The sequence below is a fragment of the Pangasianodon hypophthalmus genome, chromosome 25, assembly GCF_027358585.1.
Source record: "Pangasianodon hypophthalmus isolate fPanHyp1 chromosome 25, fPanHyp1.pri, whole genome shotgun sequence".
Taxonomy (NCBI): domain Eukaryota; kingdom Metazoa; phylum Chordata; class Actinopteri; order Siluriformes; family Pangasiidae; genus Pangasianodon; species Pangasianodon hypophthalmus.
The window spans coordinates 18,185,862-18,209,816 of NC_069734.1; the positions used below are offsets into that span (position 1 = coordinate 18,185,862).

General features: G+C 42.0%; 1 long non-coding RNA gene across 1 annotated transcript in view; it reads left to right on the top strand.

Annotated features, from left to right (window-relative positions):
* Window positions 1-23,955, top strand: part of LOC113524260 (uncharacterized) — a 95,448-nt gene that overhangs the window by 46,432 nt on the left and 25,061 nt on the right. Inside the window, exon 2 of the long non-coding RNA XR_003402524.3 lies at window positions 3,648-3,762. This is a non-coding gene — a long non-coding RNA (uncharacterized LOC113524260). The remainder of the gene's footprint in view (window positions 1-3,647; window positions 3,763-23,955) is intronic.

A 23,955-nucleotide genomic window follows, 5' to 3' on the forward strand; every position in this document is an offset into this window, starting at 1 on the left:
TAACATGACAAGCTGCATTTTTTTTTTTTCTTTCATTAACTTCAAAAGAGAGAAAATAATATTTTGAACATCCAGAATATTTTTAATGTAATATACACAGAGCAAAATGAACTTCAATGTTAAAATTTATTATAAAACTTTAATTGTACGATGATGATGATGACGAAGAGGAGGAGGAGGAGGATGTGCCCAAAAAAAAAAAATTTTGTTGTCGAAAAATGAAGAGAGTCAAAAGACTTCTGGCAATTAATGTTATTAGCATTATTAGAATTATTTATCTAGAGCAATACATATGGGAATTACAGTGTGTGTGTGTGTGTGTGTGTGTGTGTGTGTGTGTGAGAAGGTGAAGACCTGGTTATTCGAGTGTTAAGGTTGCACGCCTCTGGTCCGCTGGCGAAACATGAAACTGCCTCCCATATGATTTCATTGGTAGCTCCACACGTGCGCGCGCGCACACACACACACACACACACACTCTAGCACAGCCTTACGCTGCTGATTAGAAAATGCATTATTCATAACGAATCTGTGGCCCTGAATGAACAAGACGGGAGAGACGAGGGGGAGGAGAGAGAGAGAGAGAGAGAGAGAGTCTCCTGAATGTGAAATATTTTTTAATAGCACAATCAAAATGGCTGCTATCACATTAGCATTCGAGGAAATCCATTTTCCTCTTCCTTTCACATGCTAGCGCGGTGGTTAAGTTGTGCGCTAGTGGGGAGAAGGTTTGTTTTGAATCCGGTCAGTGTAGCATTGTTTAGCTTCCTACAGCGTTAGGTTTAGAAGCTCATTTAGACAGATATATTTACAGTATTTGTGACAAAACTACTTAATCGTTTTAATCCTGTTTTAGTCATTCGGTTATTGTCGTTTCAGTCTGATGAAAAAACTAGAGCAATTGTAGTCACTAAAAGTGAAAACTTCTAGTTCAGTTTTCACTGATGTCTTTTTCTCCATTAAGCTTCGTTAATAAGTTTCCAAAACGAAGTTATACTTAAATGAAACATTTTACAAATGCACGTTTCCCGCTGCTTACTGCAACTCTTCTGCTTCTCACACGTGCCTTGGCTAAGTGAAAGTGCATATTACACATAATTACTTTTCATTCAAATTCATTAAATAAGGAATAACACACCGCAGACTGTGCAGTTTACATGTAAAAAATGATCCACGCCACGATGGTGTGATGTGAAATGGGTTTTGTTTCCACTGCAAAGTGGATTATTTTCGTGGAAACTTTGTGCCGTGACTGTTACAAAAAGCGCTGACACTAGAGACTCCTTCCACAAATGTTACATAAACATCTCGTAACAAAAAACTTCACCACGTCAATGATTACACGTTTTTCTTTCTTAAACAGCACGTTTTTTTTTTTAATCCCTTTATTAGTAGTCTTAGATTATGTGGAATGAACTGTTTCTATAGAAACAACATCGTATTAGAACAAGCGCATTAATATAAAACCGTATCATTACTGTCCGTGTCGAGCTGCTACAAAAAAATAACACCATCTTCTGACCAATCAGATTCAAGAATTCAACCGTGCTGTGGTATCAGCAAAATAATGCCACCGTTGTTGAAAAGTTTGCTAACGTTACCAAGGAGTGTGACCGCATCTCTAAACGCAGACTTGACGTTAGCATACATGCGCACATCGGAGAAGGCAGGAGCAGTCTATCAACAGTGCAGCACTTATAATTTTATAATTGAATCAATAATGCGAGTGCGAAAATGTGGTGATCTCTGGCCAGTCGACCGTCTTGGTTTTTTTTCTTGATGAGGAAAATGTATTTACGATTCCTCGTTCATTTTGAGTAACAAGATGAATTATTATTTAGTTACCCTGTAGGATTTGTCAACAAAATGAGCACTAGCTTGCTTGTAATTAACCTAGTTAGCATGTAGTGAATACATTAGCTAGTCATAAACAGCTAGCTCATAGCTACATATTTGTTATTCCATGTAGCAACATGGAGTAACACTGCAAAAAATGACATCGAGTGAACATGTCGTATTTACGCGAACTAGTATTTATTATTACGTTACGATTACAATAAACTAAATATAAGATTATTAAATCCATTTCTAGACATATTTAACTAATTTTTAAATGTGGTCTATTGGCAGATAATTTTTCTAATCTGAAGCATTTATTTCTAGAAAGAAGCAACATTATCTGCTGATACAAAAAGAAAACTTAAAGCTTAAAAAGGAATAAAAGCATTATAAAACAGGCTGAATAATCTGACTATTTATTTATAATAATCTCATTGTAAGAAATTGATATATTTGCCCATATTCAAGATATTAAGGTATTAATTAAAATGGCGGCAGGTCACAGGTCACATGACGGCTAGCTCAAACCTGTAACGTAGATGGGGTTCTCGGAGTGAGCTCTGATTATTAATGTTGTTACAGTGGTGGAAATCACAGTTTATTAAATTATTTTATTATATTCTAGTGTTTTTATAGATATTATTTTATTTGACTGGTCACTTGAATTGAATGCAGTTAATCCCTACTTCAATACCTCAAAAATAAGTAAAACTGATAAATAATGTCAACTTGATAAATCGGTTTTCATTAAAAACATGGAAATTTTAGTAATCAAAATTTCTCCATAGAATTCTGCATATTATTGCATAGCTCTGCATAGCTGCTGCTAGCCTCTGAGTGTAGTTAGATAACTAGCTAGCTAGCTACCGAATGCTGTGCCAGTGGTCCTGGTTTTCAGTAAATTAATGACACATTTCTTTATTGAAGTCACACACTTGAAAGAAACGTTCTCGCATAAAGGCGCGAAAACCACCCAAGTGGCTAATAACTAGAAATGTGATTAATCCTGTGATTAAGCTTTGTTTTCATTGTAGAACAAAACAAACAACCTGTGAAGTTAATGAATATGAATGAATATAGACAACATACGATGAGTGTAATGAAGAGAGCGAGTGAGAGAGCGATGAGATGAAAGGTGAGTGTGTGTGGGTGTGTAGTGTCTGACAAGGCAGAGGTGTGTTAAGGGTGTGTGTGTGTTTGTATTGACCTCTGTAATTGACCCTGGTGCTCGCACGCACACACCCGACACTCAGACATCCGCGGCGGCTAATCGCCCAGCAACCACGCTGCCTGTCAATCAGGCCCTCACACATGCTTTAATATTCACAGCAAGACTGTGTGTGTGTGTGTGTGTGTGTGTGTGTGTGTGTGTGTGTGGAGGGCAGCGCTGTGATAGAGCATTGAGGCCCGCCGGGATGAAGAGACCTACAGCTACCATTACTCACATTCTGACAACACACACACACACACACACACACACACACACACACACACACACACACAGCAAAAAATTCAAAAAATACTCTATGATTTTAATGGAAGCAGCTACAGATATGTAGCAGGCAGTACCATTCTTACTTAACAACTTAAAATTAAATTAAAAAATGTAATTAATTTTAATTTTAATTAATTTTTTTTTTATTTATTTTTTTTTTTTCCACAGACGTGTTGTACTTGTAAGGATCAAATGTCCTTATGAACACCTGACATGACACAATCACTTGTGAAGTCACAAACTGTGATTTTAATAGAGCTGTTTTATTCGCTTACTAACCCATTCCTTATTTTTCCCTTTTCCTTGTGTACAGGAATTGCACTCAGGACCTCCGTACACTAGGGGGCGGGGTACTGATTAATCATAGACCCGGAATCCATCGGCAAACTCGGAGGAGAAGAAGAGCGGCAAGAAACTGCGCTACCAAGGTAATTTATTTCCTACCTGTATTTCAGGAAATTCCACTATTGTTATTAGCTAGTAGTTTGTAGTAATACGTCTGACGATTAAACACTATAGAAGCCAGATTGTGGAAAATGGCGACAAATATTCAGCAAAAAATATCTGTCGGAATGGGAAAGTAGAGAAGTAGTATCATTAATTGTGGGGAAAAAAAAGCAGCCAAACAAAAAAATGTACTAAACCCAGTTGAACGTAAAGAGTAAACAAGTTTCCCTGAAATTTAACGTGATCTCGCACAAATTTCTGACTATTTGCATGTTTCGGTTTTTATGAAAAAGTTAAGGTTCGATTAAGAGGCAGGGTTAATATTCGTACCTTCTTACATCGTTGATATGAAATTCATCCACACCGCAGCTTTTGTTCTTTAAAAGTCATACAAATTTGTATTAAACAATTAAAAGAAATTTTAAAACATGAGCTTGATGATTGCATATCCATAAAAATGAACATTAATTTGATTGGATGTTAGTTAACAAATAAGGAAAAATGCACAAAAACATGATTTACAAAAATTGCTAGCTGGATGAAACTCACACGTGAAGCAATTTGTAACAAGTACTTGAAAAATGCAACGAACAATAACGAGGTTTGTCATGTAAATACAATTGAGTAAGTTTTAATTTTCAGTAATATTCAGGTACAAATTCCTTTCTTCTACAAGAGCACTAGCAGTGTTTCACGTCGCGGTTTTCCATCAGCTGTTTATGGTTAATCGCTTGTGTCATATTTTGCTGTAGTGTAGAACATTTGCGTATAGCTGTGTCTCTTTTGAGATTCGTACACAGTTTCTAAAAAAAAAAAAATTACATTACTGTAAAAAGTCACCAATGTGGTAACACACACACACACACACACACACACGGCACCCAAATTGATGCAAATTATAGTCTCTGGTCCCCACAATGCAGGTGTGAGAACAGGTCCTCATAAAATGCAATCCCCCCCACACACACTCGAAATTATGGATTTATTATAATTTATGCTCCTGGGTTTGCTATTTATCATATGCGCAGCTGAATTACACACACCTCTTTAACACTAGTGAAAGTGATTACACCCAAAAGTGTGAACACACACACACACACACACACACACTCTTATAATCTCTCACCCATGTGCTAGTAAACTCACACATTCCGTGAAGCTACCAGCCAGAGGAATTTTCCGACAAACAACCACACACACACACACACACACACACACACACACACACACACACACATATAAAACCCTGTGGCTGCTCTGCGGGGAAATAATGACATCATGCTCAGGGCAGGTTCGCTGGCAGTGCAGGCTTCAGATGTGGGAGGCGGAGAGGAAACACGGCCGTTGCTGTGTGTGTGTGTGTGTGTGTGTGTGTCTGTGGGTTGGTTGAGGAAAGGAAACGCTGCTGTTTATGTATGTGTTGGGGGTGGGGGGTAAGTCCGGTGGAGAAATAAACCACATTACTGGCTCTACTGAACACACACACACACACAGAGTAAGAAAGAAAGAAAGAGGGAGAGAGAGAGAGTGTATGATGCTCGGTCACCTTTCTATTGCGGTGGCTGCATGACATTTTAAGAGCACCAATTAATTCAGAAGTACTCCACACACACACACACACACACGCACACGCACACACACACACAACACACGTTGGCCTTTCTATCCTTCTGAGGACCTTCCATTGACATAATGACTGCTGTGGCTAATTAATGCTATGCTACACCTAAAAGTGACCCTGATCTTAAGCTCATTAACCCAAAGGAAACCTTTTGTCTGTTTTTTCTTTTTTTTAAATTAAAGCTACTGTTTTTTGTTTAAAACAAAAAACAAAAAAAAAAATGAAATAACAAATTCCTAGTGGGTACCAACCCAAGTGTCCCTGCCCTGCAAGATCAAACGTGTCGGAGACTGTGGGGAAATTTGGTTCCCAGCGAGGTATAAAAAGCCTGAAACACACCGACACCGAATCTCAAATGGCTTCTTACTCGCTGTGTTCGCTCGCGACCAGAGATCAGTATCAGACCGATAGCAGCACAAAACTGTGGATCAGATAAATCAGAGAAAACGCACCGGATATCCGATCCTGTAACAAATCCCAAAGATCGGAAGTGGATTAGGAAATGTACTTTTAAAACTAGAAATATATACCTATGAAGAGACTTTTTTTTTAAATTTTTTTTATTTTATAGAATTAATTTGATTATATTTATACGTTATACTATTTATATAACTTTCAAAAAGTGCTTCAACTGAAACAAAAAAAAACTATTTTAGATCTTAGTAGCTTTTAAAGAAAACGATCAGATTGGAATCAGTATCAGCTGATGCTCAAGGTACTTTACAGATACTTTTCTTACTTGAACAAATGCAACGCCGTGTTTATTATAACAGTGTAAAAAAAACCTCTTTAATAAGCTGAAGATGTGAACTTCACTCCAGTGACTGTTGCCATGTTGCGAGTCATGATGTGTAAAAGTCTTTGCTTTGTGGTGTGTAAACAGGGAAATGGCGAGAACTGGAGCTACTGAAACACAAACGAGATTTAGACCTTACGTGTAAAGTTTTCTTCTTCTTTTTTTTTTTTTTAGTCCTGAGTTTTCTGTCGTTTGGTCTTTAACTTGGGAATTTAGAGAGAGAGAGAGAGGTTATCAGATGATGTTTGGGTCAAAAAAACAAAACAGGTTTGTGTTTTCCTTGTTGTAAGAGCAGAATTCATTATTTTGAAAAAACAATAAATTTGTATTGACTTAGATATTTAAAAATATATACTTTATATACAGGAAAAACTTGATTAGTATTTTAAAAATTCTTGCAAAAATAATCAACAGGAAACAAAGTAATGTGATTTTAACAATAATTTAAAACAAAAAAACTTTTTTAGAGGCTTTTGTGTTAATTGCATATAATTTGTTGTATAGTTTTTTTAAAATTATTATTATTTACATTATTAATGTTTGTCTAATGACATCTCAATGGGCTTAAACTTTTACCTGAAACTACTATACATACATAACACACACACACACACACACACACATATATATATATATATATATATATATATATATATATATATATATATATATATATATATATATATATATATATATATATATAAATAAACAAAAATAATCATAAATATGGTATTAATTTTTATAAATAATATAAAAAAATAGACTACATATATTTTTGTGTGTTGAGTGTGTACAGGCAACACTGTGGTGGGCCACAGCTGTGTGTGTGTGTGTGTGTGTGTGTGTGTGTGTCAGTGTCACAGCCCCTGATTGACAGTTGTGATAAGCAGGGAGGCAGCAGGCAAACACCGCCAACGTACGTCACACTCAACGCCCTGAGAGAGACTGTGTGTGTGTGTGTGTGTGTGTGTGTGTGTGTGTGTGTGTGTGTGCGCTTGTTTTCAAGGCTGTCTGTGCAAACTGCCAGCGTACGTCACGTTCCCAGTGTTGGCGTCCTACCAGGCAGAGGGAGAGAAAGAAATCCAAAAAAAGAGAGGGAGAAGGGAAAAGTAGCGGCAGCTTGAGAGAAAAACAGACAGAGTGAATTAGAGAGAGTGTGTGTGTGTGTGTGTGTGTGTGTGTGTGTGTGTGTGTGTGTGTGTGTTGGCAGATGGAGGAAGGGAAGGACAGAGTGCTAGGGAAGCGCAGCAGAGAGAAATGAGGCTGAGGAGACGCCGAACTGAGAGAGGGAAGGAAATTGGTGGGCGGAGGAGAGAGAGAGAGAGAGAGAGAGAGAGTGTGTGTGTGTGTGTGGTTGATGGTGTATTTGTGTGTGTGTGTGTGTGTGTGTGTGTGTGTGTGTGTGTGTGTGTGTGTCTGATGCTCTCAGCAGGCCAGTTTACTGCTGTTCACCTGCAGGCAGCGAGAGGAAGATTTCCCCCTCCCCCAAGAGCCCCAGCTCAAAACACCACGTTTCCTGCCTGTGGGTGTGTGAAAAACAAACACACACACACACTCGCGCGCACACACACACACACACTCACGCACACAGACACCAAATTCTTGCTAGCCTTCCTCAGTCAGTCAGCGCAGTCTAGCCTTTAAAGCTCACTCAGTGAGATGATCTGCAAAATAAACAATAAATAAAAAGAAGCGGAGTTGTTCTGTTTTTCTTTTTTTTTCTCGTAAACTCTTATCGTACAGAACGCCTCGTCTCATAATGACATAATGACAGAGTAATTACGCAAATGATCAGCACTCGCTCGTCATACATCATGAGCATGACAACGATGAGGAATGCTGTGGTTCAGTGTGTCTCTCTCTCTCTCTCTCTCTCACACACACACACACACACTCACACACACACACGCATACGTGTCTGGTCGCTTCGAAGTTGAGTCAGGGAAATATGCGACACAGTTACACTATATTCCCATTTACACTCCGCCCACTGGAAAAAAAAACTGCTTTCTGATTGGCTAACGTATGACGTGTTCAAGCATAACTTGAAAATGTGTTTTTTGACTGGGACGCTGACGTTTAGCACATTTAGCTAGCGAGCCTACAAGTCAGATTGCAAAGATGTGAAGGCAGTGACAGTGGAAACAAGTGAAAATCATCAACAATGTCAACATTTACCTCAGATGTGCTGGTAAATTACTAAGAAAATATTCAGTATGACTAAAATTACAATGTAATTATCCTTGGCATGGATTGCTAACCATGCTAATAAGTTTAAATACATTAAAAAGAAAGATAAATGGAGTGTGAAGAGAACTGAGAGCGACACAAGACCATAGCTACGATCTTGTATCGCTTGCACGTTGCGGAAAATTAAACATATGAATAAAATGTCTGTCTGTTTAAATGTTAGTTGGTACAGTAGTGTTATTTGAGGAATGTAAAGTCTACAATGCTATTTTCTGAGTCAGTCTGTATTAAATTCGCGTGTTATTGGCTTTGCTTAGCTAGCTATAGCTAGCCTATCGGTGCTACGTCAGTACGAGACATCTTCACTAGTTAGATGAGAATTTTCTATAAATTTTTTTTGTGTTTTTAGTGTTCTTTCAGGATCATTATTTCAGAAAGTACATATTTAATGTTTCCAACTTTTTCCACACTAACGTTTCACATAATGTTATCATACTTAAATGTGTAGAAACAATTTCACAGAGTAGCTAGCTGTAGTGTTTTTAATAATGCTGTCATAGTAGTTGTCAAGTATTTTGTTAACCAGCTGGGAACTTAAAATGGAAAATACAACATTTTAATCGTACCTTTTTTCTATCTTTAGCTATACTAAAAATTGCAGCATGTTTTGTTATCTAGGCTATTGATAGCTAGCTATAACTAGCGTTGCTAATTATCACAGATAGCTTGGGAATTTTCCATAAAATCTGTTCAAAAATCGTTAGTTTCAAAACATTTTACTTAATCGTTTGTCAAATGTGTTGCTAATTTTTTATGCTAATTTTTCAGTTTTTGCTATTTTGTGGCTGCAGTTTCATTAGTGAAAACTTCCAGTGTAGGTAGCTTTTTACATTCTGCTTACGAAGAGAAAGAAAGACTGTGTGTGTGTGTGCGTGTGTGTGTGTGCGAGATTAAACATTTATGAGAAAATCAAGGCATTGAGAAAAGTCCTCCTAACCGCATCTTTTTTAATTGCCGTTTTGCCCTTCCCCCAAATGATTCATCTCTTTTTTCCCCCCCATAATTGGATTCACATTGAAACATTTGCATGCTAATGTCGTCTTCCGTTGAAAGTCATCGTGATTCTCGCCATCCATAATTTCATATTAACGCAATTTAGCCGTCCTTTCAGTGCGTCATTACACACTGGTGCATCCTGGGAGGATCGGGAACAGGATTCTCTGGACCTCTACATCAAGTGGCTAGAACTGTGTGGAAAAAATGTCTTCCCCTCTCTCGCTCGCGCGTGTGTGTGTGTGTGTGTGTGACACCTAAGCCCACCCGAATCCTTATTTACGTTACTGCCTGGCAACCAAATCTCAATAATTAAGATTCAACGGCAGCAATGTGGCCTGTATGTAGATAAGAACAGAGCAGAGGGAATTGATGAATGACGACTAACCACCTGTATATATACACACACACACACACACACACACACTCTTGCACATAGGCCTTCACGTATTTGAATAGAATGAACAGATAATATTAAAAAACAGGAACACAGGAAGTTTCCTCGAGTCCCCCAAAGTCTCCGAAAGACAACGTATCTTAGCGTATCTCAGGAACGGCACTAAATGGTGTTAGCTTGTCTGCGTTTGTGTAAATTAATATGCGCTGTTGAAATAAAAAGCCTACTGACAAGTTAAAATGGAAACAGGAAATAAAATGAGGAAAAGAGGAAGTAGAAGAATGGAAAGTGTCGGACAGGATGATGAGTAATGAGTGAAGGATAATAACAGAAAGATGGAATCTAGCGTCAATTTATTTCGCTCCTGTTTTTGACAATCAGGTCACTAGAGGAATTGCTGTTTGTGGCCAGTAATCAGAGAGACACATGAGCAGTGAGACAGGTGAGCATTGGTCAGGTAATAAGAGAGAGACACATGAGCAGTGAGACAGGTGAGCATTGGTCAGGTAATCAGAGAGACACGTGAGCAGTGAGACAGGTTACCATTGGTCAGGTAATCAGAGAGAGACACATGAGCAGTGAGACAGGTGAGCACTGGTCAGGTAATCAGAGAGACACGTGAGCAGTGAGACAGGTTACCATTGGTCAGGTAATCAGAGAGAGACACATGAGCAGTGAGACAGGTTACCATTGGTCAGGTAATCAGAGAGACACGTGAGCAGTGAGACAGGTTACCATTGGTCAGGTAATCAGAGAGACACGTGAGCAGTGAGACAGGTGAGCATTGGTCAGGTAATAAGAGAGAGACACATGAGCAGTGAGACAGGTGAGCATTGGTCAGGTAATCAGAGAGAGACACATGAGCAGTGAGACAGGTGAGCACTGATGTTGGATGTGACCTCAGTGAGACAGGTGTGAGTTAGATGTTAGACAGGTGATCAGATATCAGGTAGCCAGATGTGAGTGAGACAGGTGTCAAAATGTCAGCATGGGGCGTGAGCGGGTGGATGAGCAGAGAGACAGGTTCGCATTAGCGTAGAAGTAGTGAGACAGGTGTGGTGGTGCGGCAGTAATGGGGTGTGTGTGTGTGTGTGTGTGTGTGTGTGTGTGTGTGTGTTTTTACCGGCTGTGCCACTGACACGAGCGCGTGAGCATGTAGAGTGCTTTATTACGTGGAAAACGGTGAGCTGTCTGTCTCGCCATCTGTCTCTCTCTCTCTCCCTCCCAGTTTCTCTCCTGCCTCCTGTCTGCACATAAAAATTAACGATGCAACAACAAAAACAAACAGCGCCGGTGGCGGGAGGCGTCCAGCGCGTGTGTACGTGCGGTTTGTGAAGTGAGAGGCCGGACGGTGCGCCTTCATCCCTCTCCTGCGCGCGCTGTCTGTCTGTCTGACTGTCTGTCTGTCTGTCTGTCTGTCTGTCTTTTGGAGCGACGGAAGCCAATTACCGGAGCAGCCGCGTGACCTTTCGCATGCAGATGAGCGCTTCCTCTCTTTATTACTTATTATTTTTTTTCCCGCGGCTGCTGGTAAACGGTAACGGCAGCGCGAGAGCGTGCGAGAGGATGGTCGTAATAGCGCGAGGATCGTTAGGCGCTCATTAGGGAGAAACGGCAGAGCAGATATTAAAGAGCAGTTAGAAGCTGAGAGAGGCCCTGCAGTGTGTCATACACACACACACACACACACACACACACAGCCTCTCATCCTCGACTCAGTGTGTATGTGTGTGTGTGTGTGTGTGTGTGTGTGCGTGTGTGTGCGTGCGCGCCGCCGGAGTCCTTGCACGCGCGGATATTAGTATGCACAGCGCGCGCTCCCCCCCTCCGCGCCGCCTGAATTAATTTTCCAGTCCGCTCGCGTGCGGCCGTGTGAGTGCGCGAGAGCCGGTGTAGACTCGAGAAAGCGCTCGAGAGAGCACACGTTCAGTACACTCCACTCTACCGAGACCTTCACACCCCGTCTCACTCTCCCCCCCCGTCTCACTCTCTCCCCGTCTCACTCTCTCCCCGTCTCACTCTCCCCCTGTCTCACTCTGATTTATTCTCTCACTCTCTCCCCCTGTCTCACTCTCCCCCTGTCTCACTCTCCCCCTCCCCCCGTCTCACTCTCTCCCCCTGTCTCACTCTGATTTATTCTCTCACTCTCTCCCCGTCTCACTCTCCCCCCCGTCTCACTCTGATTTATTCTCTCACTCTCCCCCCCCCCGTCTCACTCTCACTCTCCCCCCGTCTCACTCTCTCCCCCTGTCTCACTCTGATTTATTCTCTCACTCTCTCCCCCTGTCTCACTCTCCCCCCCCGTCTCACTCTCTCCCCCGTCTCACTCTCCCCCTGTCTCACTCTCCCCCCCCCGTCTCACTCTCACTCTCCCCCCGTCTCACTCTCTCCCCCTGTCTCACTCTGATTTATTCTCTCACTCTCTCCCCCTGTCTCACTCTCCCCCCCGTCTCACTCTGATTTATTCTCTCACTCTCTCCCCCCGTCTCACTCTCTCCCCCTGTCTCACTCTGATTTATTCTCTCACTCTCTCCCCCCGTCTCACTCTCCCCCCGTCTCACTCTCTCCCCGTCTCACTCTCACTCTCCCCCCGTCTCACTCTCTCCCCCTGTCTCACTCTGATTTATTCTCTCACTCTCTCCCCCTGTCTCACTCTCCCGTCTCACTCTCCCCGTCTCTCTGATTTATTCTCTCACTCTCCCGTCTCACTCTCCCCCGTCTCTCTGATTTATTCTCTCACTCTCCCGTCTCACTCTCCTGTCTCACTCTCCCCCGTCTCACTCTGATTTATTCTCTCACTCTCCCTGTCTCACTCTCCCGTCTCACTGATTTATTCTCTCACTCTCTCTCTGACTCTGATTAATGTTCTCTCTCTCAATCTCTGGTTTATTCTTGCTCTATGTCATGCTCTGGCTCACACTCTGTTTCACTCTCGCTGTCTCACTCTCTGATTTATATGGTTTCACCCTGTCACACTCAGTTTTGCTCTCTCTCACACACTCTCACTCTGTTTTACCCTCTGTTTCACTCTCTCACCCTTACTCTCTCTCTCACACTCACTGTCTCAGTCTTTTTTACTCTGTATCTCACTCTTACTCTCACACTGCCTCACTCTTTTACTCTCTCTCTGCCTCACAGACTGTCTTACTGTCTCTTTCTCTATTTTACTCTATCTCTCTATCTGTCTCACTCTCTCTCATTTTCACTCTAACCATCTCTCTCATCCTGTCTTTCCGTCTTTCTGTTCAGTCTCTCTCTCTTTCAGTCTCACTGTCTCTCTCCCTCTATTTCTCTTATATCCCTTTTACTGTCTCACTGTCTGTCTATCTCACACACTCTCACTTTCTCTGTCTCATCCTGTCTGTCTGTCCGTCTCACTGCCTCTCCTGGCTGCACTCTGTTTTGCTCCCTCTCTCCCTGTCTCACTCTCCAGCACTGTCTCTATTTTACTGTCTCTCTATTCATCTCACTCTCACAGTCTATCTCTCTATCAAACTGTCTGTGTTACTCTCTAGGCAGACAGAAACATTTCACACATTAATCCATCAATCAAATCATTTTGTTCTTTCTGGATTGTTCTAGATATTTGTTCAGTATTTTCTATCGTATCTACGGAATAAATCAACATTAAAGATCCCATCAGGAGTGAAATAAACGAATTGTAAATAACGACGTTACTCGCGCACGCAACCGTTAAACGAATTCTACATCCAAATTTATTAATCTAGTCACTAAAGTTACAGTGAAAGTTAAGCGATCAGCGTTTGTCCGTTTGAGCGTCTTCATATGAAGAGTAGGAAAAATTAGGAAAAAATTTCTCACCTCCTGTTTCTGCAGCCAGAACAATAAGGCCGTTTTTAGGAACTTACGAGAAAAAAAAACCATAAGAACTATTCACAATAGTAATTTCCAGTACAGCGAAATAAAATAATAATAATAACGTGAAGTCTTGATGTCTTTCTGTATTTGAAATTTTGTGAGATCGAACGAGTCGAATATTGCTTGCTCTCCGCGTGTGTGTTTTACACTGATCTGTGTCTGTTTATTCTCTGTTGACGGTTAACACTACCTAGTTTGCGATAAATGTTTTGGACTTACCAGAGAAAAAACTCACAGATGAAACGAAACTCAGAGAACGTATACCTGATAATGTAAATACACACAATGGAAGTGAACAAAGGTGATAGTTCTGTTCTCTTCTCTGTATTATAGCTAGCTAGCTAGGTTTAGCTATTCGGTTTTAGACGATGCGATTTCAGACGAGCGATGTTTAACGATTATTAGTCATCACGCTGTACGAGATCCCAATAAAATCTCGTTGGATCTGAACTTAAAGTCGTCAGCCATCTTTGGTCACAGTAACACTAAATCGTGTCATGTTATGCCACCAAAGAATTCTTTTACGACGTGCGGTTTCTGTCTGCGAAATTCATACAGCTTAAATCCGTCTTAAGAAAAGCGCCACATTTCATCACGTCGCCGATCACATGGTTGGAGGAATAACGAAATGGCGTGAGGACATGGTTTCGTTTCGGTGCCGTACCGAATCAGATCGCTCGGTGGAAAATCACTAATTTGTATAGATACTTTTTGTGCGTTTAGCAGAAGCAGTCTTTTTGTACGTTAACGCTAACGCTGGTTGTCGCTTTTGACATTTCATGCTTCAGTAGCTTGTGTGGTTTTGGATGCAGCCCACAAATACATCAACGTCTTTTTTTCTTTGGGTGCACGGAGAGACGAGAGTATGTGTGTGTGTGTGTGTGTGTGTGTGTGTGTGTGTGCGCGCGTAAATGTGTGGGATTTTGTATTCTCCACGCGCACGCAGCGCGCCAGATAATTCCGCTCCCCTCTTCCTGCCCCTCCCTCCCTCCTCTCATTTTGATATATGCAGCCCCTGAGTCAGCGCGCGCCTCCGAGGACCCAACACTTTTATTGCTCTCTCTCTCTCTCTCTCTCTCTCTCCCCTTCTTTTTTTTTTTTTTTTAAACCCCTCCTCGGTCCGTGCAGCGAAATGCCTCGTGGAGCGCACATTATTCATTCAGCTGTCGGTTGACGAGAGAGCGCGAGAGAGAATAATGAGAGGGATGGTGATTCCTCCTGCGCTCTCTCTCTCTCTCTCTCTCTCTCTCTCTCTCTCTCTCCTCCTCGCGCTCTCTGCGTGATTGAAAAGCTCCGGCGGATCTGAACACCGCCGGCTAATTAATTGATCGATGCGGCGCGTGTGCGTGTGCGGCGCGAGGCGAGGCGGGCGAGCGCCCTGCTGTCTCGTGCGAGCAGAACGCAGGGACCACGCGCTGATTGAGATTCCGCGTACGCTCGCGCCTTCATCTTCCGTTCCCTCTCTCTCTCTCTCTCTCTCTCTCTCTCTCTCTCTCTCTCTCTCTCTCTCCCAGTGCGTTTGTTTGTAGACGCCGGCTTTATCCGCGTGTTTGGCGGAAGAGATTGAAGGATGGAGATTTGTCGCACACACACACACACACACACACACACACACACACACACACTCTCCCGCCTCCCACCACGAGCCTCCATTCAATTGATTTATGTGTCATAGGGAGCAGCGAAGCATCTCGCGCGCGCGGATTAAACGGCGCCTGTTTGAAGACGAGGAAATGCTTCACGGTTAGGCGCGGATTTAATTTGGCCTTAATTTCTCTCTCTCTCTCTCTCTCTCTCTCCTCTCTCTCTCTCTCCTCTGTCCCGACCATCATACAAGATCTATTAGCACCCCAGAAACACAAAAGGTGTGTGTGTGTGTGTGTGTGTGTGTGTGTGTGTGTGTGAGGGGAGGAAGAGGAGGTATAATTCTCAGGTCAGCGCTTAAACCTGCCATGTGTCGCGCCACGCAGAGAGTACAGCCTCCCGGAGAGATAAAGAGCAGCCGTGTGTGTGTGTGTGTGTGTGTGTGTGTCTGACTTTGCCGATCAAAGACAAACCTTCGATGCAAGATGTGGAGACCAAGACACACACACACACACACACACACACACACACGGGCCTGCAGGGGCAGGTACGTTCATTAAAGCAGCCTGATTGTGCTGAAGGCAGTGTGCGTGTGCGAGGGGGCGGGTCGCGGGGGGCAATTAGTGGCAAATTAAATTTAACTCATCATGCTTAGGAGCTTAAATGCCAATGCTGTCATATGGAAAATTACGCAGGGTGTGCGTGTGCGTGTGTGTGTGCGTGTGTGTGTGCGTGTGTGTGTGCGTGTGTCTGTGCGTGTGTCTGTGCGTGTATGTGTTCGCTGTCAATATCCAGAGTAGGCTATGTCCTGACAAAGCCCAGACTCCTCTAGGTGTGTGTGTGTGTGTGTGCATATGTCTCCTAGGACACTGACAGTAGAGATTTCTTTTGGCTGGCTGTTGGGGAGGCTCTGGCAGATACACACTTTTACACACACACACACACACACACACAGCCATGGAGCAGCTCTAATCACTCATGCCTACAGCTGCGGGCTCGCTTCCAGCAGACGCCCCTGTGTGAAATCATCAGTATTGGCGCGCTCTGTGTGTGTGTGTGTGTGTGTGTGTGTGTGTGTGTGTGTGTGTGTGTGTGATGTCATTAACATCAGATGGCAGTGTGTGAGCACTGAGCATAAACATGACAATCACTGGACGACCGAGTGTGTGTGTGTGTTAGTCCCGCTGACTGACTGAGGCTACGTGCACATTAATCCGGATCGATCTGAAAACTGCATTTTTGTTTTAAAACGCTTTGTGTCTGCACTGGCATTTTCAAACTTTTTTCCAAAAATTGCTCGTCCACACTGAAACGTCTGAAAGCAATCACACCCCTAGACTGCACACGCGTAAACACGTAAGAAGCTTTAGGCTGCGCCGTTTCCGTCAGGCGTTTATTTACTCCCCGTAAATAGCTGAGTTGAGGTGAAAGGGTCACATGACTGCGTCAGATTTATCCAGATTAACATGGACGTAGCCTGAGACCAGAGAGGTGCTCCATGAGGTCTTTGTATAGTTGTGGCTTCTTTTTGAATCTTCTCTTCCGCTTTTTTGCACTACATTGAAAGTGTTGTTCAGAGGAACTGAATGCAGGTAGGAACTAAAGTTCGAGACCCGAGAGACCTGGGAGACGTCGCACGGTTAGCTCTGTACCATCGGTCCAACGAATACACAGGAACCAGTCATTTAGATTTGTAAGTCATTTGTATAAAGTGTAAAACAACTAATGATTTTTTTGTTTGTTGCCAAGTAGTGTGAAATTCAGGTAACATAGTGATTTTTCTGAGTCTCATCATCCAGATCGCTACACGCTGGTTGCTCATAGGCGTTTCTGCTGGTTGCCATGGTTTTCACGCTAGCTCATAATCATTTTCACTCGCGTAATATTTCTTTTTGTGTACAACAAGCAAGCTAGTTCTGATCCTGTGTAATCAAACCAGGGAACATGCAACTAAAACAGTCTCTCTTTATGCTAACTAGCCTAGTTGTTTTTCACTGACTAGCCCCGCCCTCTTTTTTACCAATGCCTAGATCTGCCCTCTTTTCTTTCACAGACAGTGCCTGCTTTGTTTAGGCCCCGCCCTCTTTGTTTCATCAGTGGTTGACCCCATCCACTTTGTTTAAGCAATGGACAGCCCCATCTACAATGTTTTGTAAACAGTCGGCCCTGCAATGTTTTGGCAACATTTAACCCCCCGCCCTCTATGCTTTAACAATTTTCGGTCCCGCCCACTATGTTTTAGCATCACAACGATTTTTATTATGCGGCTTGTGTGTCACTGACGCGTCCTGTCCACCGCACAATGCTCTAACTTCATACACTTCTGTTCACTAACACAGTGTTTGATGATTGTTGTCTCTTCACTGCGACTCTTAACACCTTAACTGTGTTACTGTACATACTGCTCTCAGCCAATCAGAACACACCGTTTTCAACTTATTAGTGTGTGTATATTAGTGAAGGATGCATCCTAGCACAGTGTGTGTGCACATCATCATGGGTTATCTCTGCTACTGTGCTGTATACACACACACACACACACACACACACACACACACACACACACACACACACACACACACACACAGAGGGACCAGCCGCTTGCGAGAACCCGTCTGTCTTTTGCCGACAAGCTGCTTGCGCATTACTTGTGGACTTGGCAACCGTGCGAGCTTTCATTTCCCACAAAGCCGTGCTCTAATATGCTCCGGGCGCCAAGGCTGATTAGGGTGTGCGTGTGCGTGTCGCAGCTTAATCTCTTGAGAACGAGCAATTAATTTCCTCGTTCAGGTCCGCCTGCCTCGCTTCGACGCACAACGCAACAACCAAATTTGTCAATTAGGGGCGCTCTTATAGTTCCGCACAAACGGCTCGCAGATTTGAGAAGTCGGTCGCTTCGCTGTAGTGCCGAATGTTCCGAAGAAGCGTGACGAAATAACGCATAATGACAAGAGCTCGAGCCGAACACACACAATCATGGAGTGTTTGATAAATGCTAGCATTCATCCTCACAAATAACAGTTAAAAAAAAGCGCTACTGCAGGCTATTCATCAGCTAGCTAATAGCTTGCTAGATAATCAGCTGATTAGTGGTGAGAGTATGAGATTAGCGTTAGTGTTAGGCATGAAATAAACATTTTTCCATTTACATTTGATCATTTCATTACTCACAGTTTAAGAGACGACACAATATATACACAGTTTATCCAAGTATCCAAAAAATAATCATCTTTTCCACCTGAACTGTGTTCCTAAGTGTGTTACAACTACAGGAACCTTTTCAGAAATCCAGGAACTTTATCTGGAACTTTACTCAAAACTTTGGGACTCAAGCTCACAACCTTCTCATCATGAGCTCATCCACTGAGCCACCATCAAACAGGAACCTTTTCAGGAACCGTGAACTTTTTTTTCATGATCTCAGGAACCTTTGATGGCACCAGAGACACTGATGCTGTTTTCAGTTCCTGCTCGGTACTTTTCTGCAGATCAGGAACTACTTGGGGCGGAGCTTGTCTTTCTGAACCTTGCTGATTGGTCAAACAAACATCAAATGTTTCTCATCCGCCATTTAAAAAAAAAAAAAAAAAAAAAAGCTGTAAAGTGTTTTTTTTTTTTTTTTTTTTTTTTTTTTCTCTTCCTGTGTTTTTTTTCAGTTGTATGGCTATCATGTTTTTTTTCTCTCTCATCTCTCTTCCTTATCTTTGTCTGTCATTTTCATCGTCTCTCTCTCTCTCTCCCTCTCTCTCTCCCCGTTTTTAAATCCCCCTACGGTGTTAAATGATTCTCTTCGCACTGTTGCTCCACTCATCTATTTATCTATCTCGACAACACAGCATCGCTCCATCGATTCGTGCGCCAACAGGACGAGCCTGACACACTCTGCGTTTCCTCCGTGGCTCGTGTGTGTGTGTGTGTGTGTGTGTGTGTGTGTGTGTGTGGGGAGGGGAGCAGCACAGACTGCATGGCATTAACATCTCAGCTCGTTCCATCCCCACGGCAACCGCCGCCTCTCGCCATCGATCACAGATGGGTCAGGGAGGGGTCAGAGAGAGAGAGAGAGAGAGAGATGGTGTGTGTGTGTGTGTGTGTGTGTGTGTGTATGTGTGTGTGTGTGTGTGTAGGAGTGAGAAAGGTCAGCGTGCCGTGTTAATCTCTGGCTGTTAAAAACAAAGCGTCAATAATGAGGTTTACACCGAGGCCTGCCCTCCAGCCTGATCATCGATCCCACTGCAACACACACACACACACACACACACACACACACACACACACACACACACACACACTCTTCATGGCTAGGATTTCTTTGTATGACTGTCTGTGCAGCTGTTTTCCAGTAAGTCACTGTGCTCTCTCTCTCTCTCTCTCTCTCTCTCTCTCTCTCTCTCTCTCTCTCTCTCTCTCAGATTTAATGGTTAACTGGTAAAAGTTAATCATTACAGTGGATTTTTATTGGAATAGTGTGTTTGTCATCTTTCTCTCTCTCTCTCTCTCTCTCTCTCTCTCTCTCTCTCTCTCTCTCTAAAATGTTCCTCAAGTTGTGAAAGGTTTCTGCAACACCCTTTTGAAAAGGTTGTCTGGTCATTCAATAATGTTGAGTTTCTGAAAAGAATGTTTGTGAATTTCTGAAAAAAGGCTCACAAGTTCCTGGAAAAGTTCCCGAGTTCTCCTCAAAATTTATTTATTTATTTATTTTTTTTGGAAACTAAGAAAAGTACCACAGTTCCTGAAATGGTTCCTGGGTTAGGGTTAAGATTCCAGATTTTCTGATTTTAAAAAAGAGTTCCTGAAACAGTGCCATTCTGTCATCCTTTTAAATCTTCCCCCAACCCCGGGGTGTTAAATATTCTCTCCGCTCTGTTCAAGATTTTCTGGGGAAAAAAGGTTCCAGATTTTCTCGGGGGAAAAAAACAAACTTGGAGTTCCTTATAGGGTTCCTGAGAAGGTTGCTTGGTCCCTGAGCTCCTGAAAAGGTCACACAGTTTCTTAGGAAAAAAAGTTCCAAAAAATAAAATATCAGGGTTCCTGAAAAGGCCTCGCTCAGATACTATAAAGGTTCCCAATTCTCTAAAAAATAATAAAAAATAACAACTGGGGTTCCTTATAGGGTTCCTGAAAAGCCTAACTTGTCCCAGAGTTCCTGAAAATGTCTGAGTTTCTGGAGTAAAAGTCACTGAAAACCTGAAAAGGTTCCTGAAAAAACTCTATTGTTATAGAGTTCTTGAATAGGTTACTTGGTTCCAGTGTTCCTAAAATAGTTCCTGATTTTCTGGGGAAAAAGAAAAAAAAAAAAGGGTTCCTATTAGTGTTCCTGACAAGGTTCCTTAAATAGGTACTGAGTTTCTGAATAAAAACAGAGACTTGGATGTCTTTCTCTCTCTCTCTCTCTCTCTCTCTCTCTCTCTCTCATGGAAGTGCATCAATATGCACAGCTGAGACAGTGTGAGCTGTTTACGCAGCACACAGCCATCTATTTACAGAGAGTGTGTGTGTGTGTATATGTGTGTGTATTTGTGACCAAGTGTGTTTGATTTTACAGAAAAGAAAGTCAAGAAAGTATGTGCCGAGGGAGGGAGGGAGGGAGGGAGGGAGGGAGGGAGAGAGAGAGAGAGAGAGAGAGAGAGAGAGAGCACAAAAGAGCAAGAGTAATTCTTCAGAGAGTGAGGGACGAGAATTTTCACTTTTACGTGCGCTTGTGTGTGTGTGTGTGTGATTGATTGATTGTGCGCTTCGCAAAGCTTTCAGCTGAGACTGCCTCCATTAAACAGGGCCGCCTTCCACCAATTAGACAGACAGAGAGAGAGAGAGAGAGAGAGAGAGAGAGAGAGAGAGAGAGAGAGAGAGGAGGTAGGGGGTCGAGGTTCAGCAGTTGGCTGCTGCTTTCGCAGAACAAAATTACAGATCAATTAAAGGAGTGTGAGTGTGAGAGTGTGTGTGTGTGTAATGAGTGTTTCTCACAAAATGCACTCGAACATCCTGCTGTGAAGCTGTGAACACCATCTCACTCTCATTTTCTCTCTCTCTTTCTCTCTCACACACACACACGCACACACACACACACACAGCAGCATCTAGCTCTAGAGTCTGTTAAAATCATGGCTGTGTCCTAAATGAAGTACACACACTTGACTCACTCGCTCACTGAGTGTTGGGGTACGTCCCAAACCGTACACTAAAGTACTGTACATCATCTCAAAACCTTTTGACCTCTTTTATACGAGGTCACATGACACTGTTGCTAGGCAACCGAGCATAAGCCAGCTAAGGTCTTGAGCCTAATAAGTTAGCTAGCTGGCACTTTAATAGAGTGACTGTGGAAATGAGACAGAACCATCAGGACTATCAGCATTTACCTCAGATGTGTTAGAAGACGCCATATGACACGATGATTACGCTTAGCATCAACCGCTAGCTACAATGCACAGGGTTTTGCCATATTATAGAAATTCAAATTTGCGTCAGAACATCGTGAACTTGCGATCTATTGGAAAATCATAACTATGGGTTGGGTTGTTCATGTGGAATTGCTAGCTACAGCCGTTCCTAAAAAGGTTGAACAATACCTCAGGGTTTAGTATTTATAGTTAAGCGTTTTGCGTAGGAGTTCCGCATCGTAGTATGCTGCTACGAGTTATCCCTTATCGACATGTGACTCTTGTATGATTGACAGTTTTGAACTTTTCCGATATTAACTGACAGTCTGGAAGCCCCGCCCCCTTCCTCTCCATCTCTCATGAGTCATATCTCGTGTTGATTTTCCTGCCTGAGACGCGAACGTTCTCGCTTTGTGTCACTGTAAACGGAGAATGTTTTGAGTTGATTAATGTGAAATAAAATCTATCAGTGTATTTCACGTAGCTAACATTAGTCACGTATATAGCTAACATCAATTAAGTATATTTATTAGGGACACTGCTGAAAATAGTCAAAAATGGGAATTTTTCAGCTAAGAGAAAAATAAACTCTAACATGTTATAATTTTAATGCTAATGTTGTTTGCTGTCCCGTGCAGTAAAACCTCGTATATACGTGTGAAAGGACTAGTTTGTTTTACGCCTGCACTGTGAAACGATCCAAGTATCTATCTGTGAATAAAATATGAACAAGGACGTACTATTTCGTAGAATGCAGTTTGAAATGTGTATATATATATATATATTTTCATGACCTTTCACCCTTGTGCATGTGACTCGTTTCTGAGGGTTCGGTTCGATTACAAAGCACATCATTAGAGCGTAGTGCTGTAACGAATGCTGCACTTCTACAGCTCACCCATGAATGCACACACACACACACACACACACACACACACACACACACACAGCGCTGCTGTAGCCTCTCTACAAATGGCTTTAATTAGCTCCCGATAATCATCCGTCACTTCAAGGCGCAACACACAACGCACTACGTCTTCTCTTTTACGGGCGCACGCGCACACACACACACACACACACACACACACACACACACACACAGGTTTTGCAGTACCATCATAAACCCTATAGAATGTTACGCAGCTGTCACGGGTACCACAGTTTTGTTAGTGTTTTGTCTGTCATCTATCTATCTGTCCGTCCATCCGTCCATCCATCCGTCTTATAATAACTGTAATAATAATTATAACAAATGTGATTTATTTTTTAAAATAATGGAATAATTATTACAAAATTACATTTTTGTATTAATTTTGTCTATTATTATTGTTGTTAATTTGTTAAAAGGTTTATGAATTAAGATTTCATCCTCTTCTGTTTTATGGACCGTCACATCCCGAGAGCTCAGGGTCCGTGTGTGTGTGTGTGTGTGTGTGTGTGTGTGTGTGTGTGTGTGAGAGAGAGAGAGAGAGAGAGAGAGAGAGACGGAGCAGCGCTTTGCACAAACGGTCGATACATACGTGTCAGCCCGTGAAATATGAGATGAGCAGGAAGTAACGCTCTAATGGAGGTGGAGAAGGGAGCGAGCGAGGGAGAGAGAGAGAGAGAGAGAACTTTTAGGCTAATAAGCGTGAGTAGGTGTGCTTTTCCAGAAGGAAACATGAGATTAAAGTGGTTCAGGCATGAAAGAAAGGAGAAAAAAGAAAGAAAGTAAAGAAGGAAAAGGAAAGAGAAAGAACATATACAGAACACAGAAAGAGAGAGAAATATTATGGATAAAAAGAAAGGAAGAAGAGAAGAAAGAATTATTTTAAAACTATGGGGAAAAAAGAAAATTTGGGTTCGTCACAGAAAAAAACCCCTACAAACAAACAAACTAAAATAAATAAATAAATACTGTACTGACTTTGCATTCTTAATTTCTAACTTAACTTTAAAGCATTTTACTGAAATGATAAAATGGTATAAAAGACATGAAATTCTTATATAGAAATACAGGATAGAGAGAGAGTAATAATGTAAAAAATAACCTAATTTAACATTTATATTAAAGAATATAATTAGAAATCCCTCCTACAGGCATGCTGAGAGCGACACTGATTCTTTTATTTCAACAGTAACAATGAACAATACATATAACTTAAAAACAATAACATTGTCAAGGGAACGTATTACAAAATAAATCCAAATGATGAAAAAAAAGGTCAAGGAATTAAAGAAAGATTAATTCAGCATCTTTTTTACATTTTATTTATTTTTTTTTTAAAAGATTTGCGG